Source organism: Geotrypetes seraphini, chromosome 10 (genome assembly GCF_902459505.1).
Source record: "Geotrypetes seraphini chromosome 10, aGeoSer1.1, whole genome shotgun sequence".
Lineage (NCBI taxonomy): Eukaryota > Metazoa > Chordata > Amphibia > Gymnophiona > Dermophiidae > Geotrypetes > Geotrypetes seraphini.
Window position 1 is genome coordinate 94,718,443 of NC_047093.1, and position 11,297 is coordinate 94,729,739.

Here is an 11,297-nt window from a genome sequence, read left to right on the forward strand (position 1 = left end):
AAGTAATTGTGCATAACTAATAATTTTTACAGCTGGTGCATTGAATTCAAGCGATGATTGGGCGGTGAGGTGGTAGTGTTGGGTTCTGCCCTGTTATCACCTCCATTTCTCTGAGCATTATGATTCGCTATCAGTTGTATACAGTTGTCTATATTTGACTATTCAATACTGAGTGTTCATAGTTACTTTTACCAATACAGGGCAAGCAGTGGCTTCCCCCATGTCTTTCTCAATAACAGACTATGGACTTTTCCTCCAGGAACTTGTCCAAAACTTTCTTAAAACCAGCTATGCTATCCACTCTTACCATAGAAACCATAGGAGGCTATGTGAAACACACCACCTCACACACATACACTTTTTTTGTAGGGAACCTGTTTCTGCCCAAGCTGCTGGGTTTCAAGGGAGGCTTCTACTGGAGGATTTAACTTCCATTTAAAAGTGCCTTATCTGATGGAGCAGGGGTTCTTAATGAACATATTGCTGTAATTCACTAATATTACTAACTACTGTACTAACATGCAATTGCTTAAGAATTGCCATACTGGGACAGATTGAAGGTCCTTCAAGCCCAGTATCCTGTTTCCAACAGTGGCCAACCCAGGTCCCAAGTACCTAGCTAGATCCCAAGCAGTAAAACAGATTTTATGCTTCTTATCCTAGGAATAAGCAGTGGATTTCCCCAAGCCATCTCAATAATGGTCTATGGACTTCGCTTTTAGGAAATTATTCAAATCTTTATTAAACCCTGCTAAGCTGATTTCACCACATTCACCGGCAATGAATTCCAGAGTTTAATTACACATTGTGTGAAGAAATATTTTCTTTGGTTTGTTTTAAATCTATTAGTAGTTTCATCACATGCCTCCTAGTCCTAGTATTTTTAGAAAGAGTGAACAAGCAATTCACATCTACCCTTTCCACGCCACTCAGTATTTTATAGACCTCTGTCATATCACCCCTGAGCAATCTCTTCTCCAAGATGAAGAGCCCTAGCTGCTTTAGTCTCTCCTCATAAGGAAGTTGTCCCAAACCTTTTATCATTTTTGTCAACCTTCTCTGTACCTTTTCTTTTTTTAATTTTATAAGATTAGTGAACAAAATATACAAATATTAAGTAAAACAAAAAACAAATCATATGTACAAAGCAATAAATACAAATCATATTGTATGCATATGAATCTATATCATTACATAAAATGTAAATAGCAAATGAATATGGGGGGACCAGCACATATATCGTCAGCACATGGTAAGCGTAAGCAGCAGTCATATTAAAATGTAATGAAACTTTCAAGAGGCATCGCCAGCTAAATAATTTACGGATAGTAATATATTCTGAAACTCTGTTTGTCAATGGTCTAAAGCAGGGGTGTCCAACCTTTTGGCTTCCCTGGGCGGCATTGGCCGAAAAAAATGTTTCTGGGGCCGCACAAATGTGCAAACGCTGCAGCAAGTCATAGAAGAGAGCTGGCAAGATGGTAAACACCCAGGGGCAGCAAAGGAAAACACTGCATTGCCCTCGACCGGGGCCACACAAAATCCTTCATGGGGCTGCAGGTTGGACACCCCTGGTCTAAAGCATAATAGGTTTGAACAGGGCTCCATATTTTGAGAAATGTGTTAGTAGCATGATGTTTCCCTGCGATTACACTTTCATATTTGTTAGTGATACATACAGTGTTCCACCATACCATGAATTCTACTTTAGATAGACTTTTCCAACAGTGCAAGATATTTTTGATGGCCAGAATCAATAGTATGTTAAGCAGGCGAACATTGGCTCCGAAAGGGGTTGTATGAGGCCCCGTTGACCTAAAACAATAATTTTGAGATTTAGCGGCTCTTGGATCATTAAAATAGAGATGGTATTCCAAACTCTTTCCCCATAGATTTTGAGCTGAGAACATCGTATGCGGCAATGTACCCACAGAACTCTCACATGACCAGCAAGAATTAGAGACTTTATGTGAGAATTTAGCAATCTTCTGCAGGGTCCAGTGAGCCCGATGTAAAAAGAAATATATTGATTGGAGTACTTAAGCAGAACGAATTGATTTAAATCTTTTCCACACTACTTGCCATACTTCATCATTAGTGGATATATCTAAGTCAGATTGCCAGGGATCTCATCAACGTTGATACAGATGCTGGCAGTACTCGACACAGTAAGCCATACCATTTGAAGGCAACGCCTTTGAGGGGAGAAATAGTAATACTTTGAAGTAGAAGGTCAGGTGTAGACTTTAATTTATTCAAGTCTGGAAGCTGCACTAGCACATTGTTTTATTTGTATCCATTTGTTATCTCTGTACCTTTTCTAATTGCGCTATATCTTTTTTTGAGATAAGAACATAAGCAATGCCTCCGCTGGATCAGACCTGAGGTCCATCATGCCCAGCAGTCCGCTCACGCGGCGGCCCAACAGGTCCAGGACCTGTGCAATAAACCTCTATCTATACCCTTCTATCCCCTTTTCCAGCAGGAAATTGTCCAATCCTTTCTTAAACCCAAGCACTGTACTCTGCCCTACAACGTCCTCTGGAAGCGCATTCCAGGTGTCCACCACATGTTGGGTAAAGAAGAACTTCCTAGCATTAGTTTTGAATCTGTCCCCTTACAACTTTTCCGAATGCCCTCTTGTTTTTTTATTTTCTGAAAGTTTGAAGAATCTGTCCCTCTCTACTCTCTCTATGCCCTTCATGATCTTATAAGTCTCTATCATATCCCCTCTAAGTCTCCTCTTCTCCAGGGAAAAGAGACCCAGTTTCTCCAATCTCTCAGCGTATGAGAGGTTTTCCATCCCTTTTATCAAACGTGTCGCTCTCCTCTGAACCCTCTCGAGTAACGCCATATCCTTCTTAAGGTACGGCGACCAATATTGGACGCAGTATTCCAGATGCGGGCGCACCATCGCCCGATACAATGGCAGGATAACTTCTTTCTCCTTGTTGTAATACCCTTCTTGATTATGCCTAGCATTCTATTTGCTTTCTTAGCGGCCGCTGCGCACTGTGCCGTCGGCTTCATTGACATGTCCACCATTACCCCCAAGTCCCTTTCTTGGTTACTCTCATTCAATAATATCCCTCCCATCGTATAGTTGTACCTCGGGTTTCCGCTTCCCACATGCAATACTTTACATTTCTCAACGTTGAACTTCATCTGCCATATCGCCGCCCATTCTCCCAGTTTGTTCAAGTCCCTTTGCAATTCTTCGCATTCCTCTTTAGTCCCAGCTCCACTAAATAGTTTTGTATCGTCCGTAAATTTTATTATCTCACACTTCGTGCCTGTTTCTAGATCATTTATGAATATATTAAATAGCAGCGGCCCGAGCACCGAGCCCTGCGGAACACCACTCGTGACCCTCATCCAGTCCGAGTAGTGGCCCTTCACCCCTACCCTCTGTTTCCTACCCGCCAACCAGTTTCTGATCCATCTATGTACGTCTCTGTCCACTCCATGGTTCTTCAGTTTCCGGAGTAGACGCTCATGAGGCACCTTGTCAAAGGCTTTTTGGAAATCAAGGTATATGATGTCTATGGGGTCTCCTCTGTTCAACCGTTTGTTAATTCCTTCAAAGAAGTGCAATAAGTTCGTTAGGCACGATCTCCCCCTGCAGAAACCATGTTGGCTTGTTATCAGAAGTTATTTTCTTTCCAAATGTTCATCGATGTGTTCTTTAATCAGTGCTTCCGCCATTTTCCCCGGAACCGAGGTCAGACTCACTGGTCTGTAGTTTCCCTGGTCACCTCTTGATCCCTTTTTAAAGATGGGCGTAACATTGGCTATCTTCCAATCCTCCGGGATCACGCCTGTTTTCAAGGATAGGTTGCAAATTTGCTGCAGTAGTTCCGCTATCTCCTCCTTTAATTCCTTCAGAACCCTTGGATGGATTCCGTCCGGACCCGGGGATTTGTCAGTTTTAAGTTTTTCTATCTGCCTGTGTACATCATTAAGGCTCACTTCCATGGATGTTAATTTTTCTGCTTGATTTCCATTGAAGATTTGTTCAGGTTCCAGTATGTTGGTTGTGTCTTTGTTTGTAAATACAGACAAGAAGAACATGTTGAGTCTTTCTGCGACTTCTTTCACCTCCTTCACCGCTCCCTTCCTGTCTCCTTTGTCCAGCGGTCCTACCTCCTCCCTAGCTGGCTGTTTCCCTTTAACATATCTGAAAAACGGTTTGAAATTTCGTGCCTCCCTGGCTAGTCTCTCTTCATACTCTCTTTTGGCTTTTCGAACCACACGGTGACATTCTTTTTGATACTTCCTGTGCTCCTTCTGGTTCTCTTCAGTTTTGTCCCTTTTCCATTTCCTGAATGAATTTTTCTTATTGCCTATCGCTTCCTTCACTATTTTAGTCATCCATATCGGGTCTTTTGTTCGACTCTTTTTGCACCCCTTTCTGAATCTGGGGATGTGCAGATGTTGCGCCTCGCTCACCATGTCCTTGAAAAAAGACCAGGCATGTTCTACTGTTTGCCATTTTTTGGAAGTGTTCCTAAGTTTCTTCCTTACCATTTCCCTTATTGCTTCATAGTTTCCTTTCCTGAAGATGAAAGTTGTCGCTATGGTTCTCTTTCCATTCGGTATTCCTACTTCAACCTTGAACTTGATCATATTATGATCGCTGTTTCCCAATGGTCCCACTACTTCCACTTCCTTTGCAGGTCCCCTTAGTCCATTTAGGATTAGATCCAGAGTGGCATTTCCTCTCGTCGGTTCTCTAACAAGCTGCTCCATGAAGCAATCTTGTATAGCCTCCAGGAATTCTGTCTCCCTAGCGCATCTTGAGCTTCCAAGACTCCAGTCTATCCCAGGGTAGTTGAAGTCTCCCATAACAACTGTGTAACCGCTTTTGCATTCTCGCTTCATCTCAGCATCCATTTCTTTATCGCTATCTCCGGTTTGCCCGGGTGGACAATAGTATAGGCCCATCTTTATTTCATGCCCTTTCCTACCCGGTATTTTAACCCATAGCGATTCCAGTTTGTTGGTCATCTCCGCTGTGTCCATTCTTGTCGATCGTATGCTTTCTTTTACGTATAGGGCTATTCCTCCTCCTTTCTGTCCTGACCTGTCCTGGCGATAGAGCTTGTACCCCGGCAGTGCCGTATCCCATTTGTTTTCCTCATTCTACCACGTTTCAGAGATTCCAATGATGTCTATGACCTCTGTATTGGCCATGGCTTCTAGTTCCTCCATTTTGTTTCTTAGGCTCCTTGCATATGCAGTTTAGATCCTGGCATTTTGTCATCTTCATTTCTTTTCCCTGTGCTTCGGTCTTTGGTGTCTTCTCTTTTGCTACAATCTTTCTAACCTCCTCTTCTGGGTTAGTTGACTCCTGTAATTTGTCCCTTGTTTCTTCCCAGCCTTTTTTCCCCTCAGTATCTTCACTGGATACCTTCTTCTGAATCATCGACGCTAGGTCGACTGTCGGCTTTCCTCTTTCTCTTAGTTTAAAGCCTGTTCTATTCCTCTCTTGATGTTGTTTACTAGAAGTCTTGTTCCCGCAATGCTCAGGTGCAGTCCATCTCTCCTGTAGAGCTTGCTCTTGCCCCAGAACGTTGTCCAGTTTCTCACGAAGAGGAACCCTTCTTCCTCACACCATCTCCTCATCCACGCATTTATTGATTGTAGTTCTTCCTGCCTTTTCACATCTGCCCTCGGTACCGGTAGGATCTCTGAGAATGCTATCTTCTGGGTCCTCATCTACAGCTTCCTTCCCAGAATCCTGAACTAATCGAAGACATAGAAAATATCGCTCTACGGGGGGACGTTGTACTAATGGGAGACTTCAATATGCCGGACGTAGACTGGAGCATACCTTCAGCAACAACCAGCGGCAGCAAGAGGCTATTAGCCTCCATAAGAGGAGCACGCCTCAATCAAATGGTAATGGAGCCCACTAGGGCCCAAACGATCCTTGACCTAGTACTCACCAATGGGGAAAGCGTCTCAGAAGTCTTCGTGGGAGATAAGCTAGCCTCCAGCGATCATAACATGGTATGGTTCCACCTGAGGAAAGGTTTCTATAGATCAAACACTAAAACAAAGGTACTCAACTTCCGAGGAACAGACTTTGCACGCATGGGAGTCTTCGTCCATCAGGCGCTCCAGGCCCAAACTGAGACAGGGAATGTGGAGGATATGTGGTCATCCCTGAAATCTGTCATACACGAGGCAACCGGCCGTTACATAAAATCATCACACAAACGGCGAAGAAAAGAAAAACCCCAGTGGTTCACCGCAGAGATCTCGCGTCTCGTTAAGGAGAAGAAAAACGCATTTGCTTCCTTCAAACGCACGGGGAAAAGCGAAGATCAACTGCTACACAGGATCAAGTCCACAGAGGTCAAAACGGCAGTCAGGGAGGCCAAACTACGAGTGGAAGAAACTCTAGCAAACAACATTAAGAAAGGGGACAAATCCTTTTTCCGGTATATCAGTGACAGGAAAAATAACACAGACGGGATAGTACGCCTGAAAAAAAACGGACGGGAATTACGCAGAATCGGATCCCGAAAAGGCCGAACTACTAAATGAATACTTCTGCTCGGTCTTCACCTGCGAGGCGCCAGGGTCCGGCCCTCAATTGAAGCCACAGTCAAACACAAAAGACCCGTTCCGGGATTTTAAATTCACACCCAGCGAGGTTTACTTTGAGCTAACAAAACTCAAGGTGGACAAAGCCATGGGACCGGACAATCTGCACCCCAGAGTGCTCAGGGAGTTAGGTAATGTCCTGGCAGAACCATTAGCCGTGCTCTTCAATCTCTCACTGAGTACAAGGACAGTCCCCTTGGACTGGAAAACAGCTAACGTCGTTCCTCTACATAAAAAGGGATGCAGGACAGAGGCTGCAAATTACAGACCGGTGAGTCTGACATCGATAGTATGCAAACTCATGGAAACACTGATCAAACGCCAATTGGACACGGTCTTGGACGAAGGGAATCTACGGGACCCCAATCAACATGGATTCACCAAGGGTAGGTCCTGCCAATCAAACCTCATCAGCTTCTTTGACTGGGTAACAAAAAGACTGGACGAAGGAGAATCACTGGACATAGTGTACCTGGACTTCAGTAAAGCTTTTGACAGCGTCCCACACCGCAGACTGTTAAACAAGATGAAATCGATGGGGTTAGGAGAGACTCTGACGGCATGGGTCAATGATTGGCTGAGTGGCAAACTTCAGAGGGTGATGGTTAACGGTACTTTCTCTGAGACATCGAAAGTGACCAGCGGGGTGCCGCAGGGCTCGGTCTTGGGTCCACTCCTCTTCAACATATTCATAGGAGATCTGACTCAAGGGCTTCATGGTAAAGTAACATTATTCGCCGACGACGCCAAACTATGTAATATGGTAAGCGAGGGCAAACTACAAGATAGTATGGCGCAGGACCTACGTACATTGGAAAGCTGGTCCTCAACCTGGCAGCTGGGCTTCAATGCTGGAAAGTGTAAGGTCATGCACCTGGGTAGCAGAAACCCGTGCAGAACTTATACCTTGAACGGTGAGACCTTGACAAGGACTTCAGCAGAACGAGATTTAGGAGTAATCATCAGCGCAGACATGAAATCTGCCAATCAGGTGGAGAAGGCTTCATCAAGGGCAAGACAGATGCTGGGTTGCATCCGTAGAAGTTTCGTCAGCAGAAAGCCTGCAGTCATAATGCCATTATACAGGACCATGGTGAGACCTCATCTGGAATACTGCGTGCAATTCTGGAATCCACATTATCGCAAGGACATGCAGAGGGTCGAGTCGGTCCAAAGGATGGCCACCAGAATGGTCTCAGGGCTTAAAGGTCTCTCGTACGAAGCAAGACTAAACAGTTTGCAGCTCTACACTCTCGAGGAACGCAGGGAGAGGGGAGACATGATTGAGACGTTTAAATACATCACCGGACGTATAGAAGTGGAAGATAACATTTTCCTTCTCAGAGGCCCCTCAACCACAAGGGGGCACCCGCTCAAACTCAAGGGCGGAAAATTTCACGGCGACACCAGGAAGTATTTCTTCACGGAGCGAGTGATTGATCAATGGAACAAGCTTCCAGTACAGGTAATCGAGGCCAGCAGCGTGCCAGATTTTAAGAATAAATGGGACGCCCATGTGGGATCCCTAAGTGGATCAGGGTAGAACATTGGCTAATATTAAGGGGAGGGTCTATAGAGTGGGCAGACTTGATGGGCCTTGGCCCTTTTCTGCCGTCATCTTTCTATGTTTCTATGTTTCTATGTTCTATCAGCGTGCCTCTTCTGTAGTCTCTCCTGCTGACATCATTCGTCCCGATGTGGATCATTAATGCGGTCTCTTCCGTCTCCGCTCCTTCCAGGATCATCCCAATTTTGTCCAAGATGTCCTTGGTTCTCGCTCCTGGGAGGCAGGTCACCAGTCGATCCTCTCTCCCTCCTGCTATGTGGCTGTCCACATGCCTCAGTATCGAGTCTCCCACCAGGATCGTTGACTTTCCCTTCTTCAGTTGACGTTTCGGTCTCAGGTCAATGTCCTCGGCGTGCTTTGCTCTCTCTTCTGGGCATCGACTAGCCAATTCTTCTCCCTCGTGTGGTATTCTTCTGTGGGTGTCATCTATGAGGTCACCTGCTTCTTGCTCCCCCTTCCAAGTTGGTGTTGGTGTAACTTCATCTCTCCTCTGGAGTTCGTTCTCTTCCACCCTCCTCCTGTATGCTTCCTCAATGAATTCCTCGAGTTCCCTGACTTCCTTCTCGATGTGTCTCTCACTCTTGAAGTCTTCAAATACCCTGGTAGGGTCCTCTGTGCTGTAAAGTCCTTCTAGCTCCTGTATCTTGTCCTCAAGTCGCTTGACTTCTTTCCTCAAGCTTTTCAGCTCCTGACACCGACTGCATACGTATGACTGTCTCCCCGAGGGGAGGTAGTCATACATATGACAGTCCGTGCAGAACACTGGAAAGCTCGTCTTCTGGTTACCTTCTGCTTCCATCGGGGTTACTACTTTAAGAAAACAGTTAAGTATGTGCTCCTTCTGTGCCTGCTTCCTTCTGCACTTGCTTCTTGCCTTGCTGCCTTCTTCTTTTGTGTGGGCTGCCTACGCTCTACCTTTCCTTACTTTTGCTTGTGTGTTTGTTCCTTCTGTGCCTGCTGCCTTTGCACAACCTTGCCTAACTTTTGCTTGTGTGTGGTTGATCCTTCTATATCTGCTTCTTGCCTTGCTGCCTTCTTGTGTGTGCTGTCTTTTCTCTTCATTACCTTACTGCTGCTTGAGTGTGTTCGTCCCTTCTGCGCCTGCTTATTCTTACCTTCTGTGCTTCTGTGCTGCCGCTTCTTTACCTTTCAGTCCTTCCCTGTGTTCTTGGGTGTAGTGACTTGGCCCTTCTTGAGGCCCTTCGCAAAGGCGCTCTTGCTAAGGCGAGCGCCTTTGCCGCTCGCCTTCGCCGCGCGCCTAATGGCTGCACGCCGTTGGCTCTGCCCCTTTTATGGGGGAGTTCGGTTGCTGACTCTCCGACGTGGTGGGGGTGGGCGGAGCTAACTCTCGCCCTGCCCCTAGCCTCCTGCTCTTCTCTGTCTCCCTCCTCTGCTTTAAAACTGCTTTAAAACTGCTTTTCTCCCTTTCTCCTGCTACCTCTCTTGCGTTCCTCCTTGCTTCTGCTGCACACAGAATAAAGGGAATGGGACAGTGAAGTTACTTACCTGTAACGGAGGTTCTCTGGGACAGCAGATCAAGTCAGATCTTCAGCTGGCAGGGCTTTATTCATAAATGTTTATCAACACAACTACAATACTAAAGCAAAAAGAAAATAAATATATATTTTTTTCTAACTTTGTTTTCTGGTTTCTGCTTTCCTCATCTTCTCGTCATTCTCTTTCTCCTATCCACTGTCTGCTTTCTCTCTGTCTCTTCTATATGGCATCTTCTCTATTTCTATGCCTCTACCAGAAACTGTCTGCCTCTTCTTTCAATCTCTTTCTCCCCCCCCCCCCCCCACATTGGTCTGGCGCCCATCTTCTTCCCTCCGCTCCCCCCCCTGGTCTGGCATCTCTGTCTTCTTCCCTTCCATCTCTCACTACCTCCCCCAGGGTTTTTCTTATGCATCTCTCTCCTCCTTTCCTCCCTTTAGATCTGGTATCTGTCTCCTCCCCCCTCCCCCAATGTTCTGGTATGTCTTTCCTCTCCCTTTCCCTTCCTTTTCTGCTCTTCCTTCTCAATTTGTTTTCTACCTCTTGTCTACTTTCTTACTTTCCAGTCCTCAATTTCTCTTTCATTGTGTCTACCTATAGCTTACCACCTCTTTCCGTCACCCATTCCAGTATCTCACTAACTCTGTCCTCTTCCCCCAATCCAGCATGTGCCCTATATTTATCCCTTCCTTCCATCCAATATGTGCAAATATTCCTTTTTTTGGCTAAACTTATTGAGAAAATTGTCTTTCGTCAAATTTCAGATTTTATTGAACAAAGGTTTTACATCAAACCAGACTGGATTTTGTCAACACCATTCCACCGTACTTTCAATTATTGGGTTAACCACTAAAATCCTCTATCACCTAGACTCATTTCATTAGATCTTTCATCAGCCTTCGATACCATAGATCATAAACTTCTTTTGTCGTGATTATATGACATTGGTATCACAGACCAAGTTCTTGATTGTTTTTCTTCTTTCTTTACTGATCGGGTCTCCAAGGTTGTTTTCAATTCAACATCTTCAGACTCTATAACAATTGAATACGGTATTCCACAAGGCTCAATTCTATCCCCTTTATTTTTTAATGTTTTCTTAGCCCCTCTCTTAACTCTAGGCCAATCTATTGGTTTTACAACATTCGCCTATGCGAACGATGTTCAACTAGTTCATCCAATAGACTTAAACAACTTGAATGACATTACTCTCATTAATCAAACACTAGAAAAGATTAACTCTTGGCTTGATGCACATATGCTCTCCCTGAACGTAAATAAGTCGAAATTAATGATTTTTCCATTCAAAGATGGCCTTTCTCTTCAAACCCCTCCCAAACTAAAAAATATACTGGGAATCACATTCGATTGTAAACTTACTTATCACTTACATATTAGTACTGTGGTCCATCACTGCTTCTATCGATTGTGCATGATTAAAGCTTTAGCAAAATTGTTAGAGCCCACGTCCTGAGGTGGAGTTGGCACTTGTTGGCTGGGAGTAGGGGGCGATATAATGTGTTAATGGAACGGATAGTGTGTAAGATGTTTGTGGAGTAAAAACGCCTGCTTTTCGTATGGTTCTGGGTAAAACTAGTTGGATGTACATATGAAAGTTAAGGCC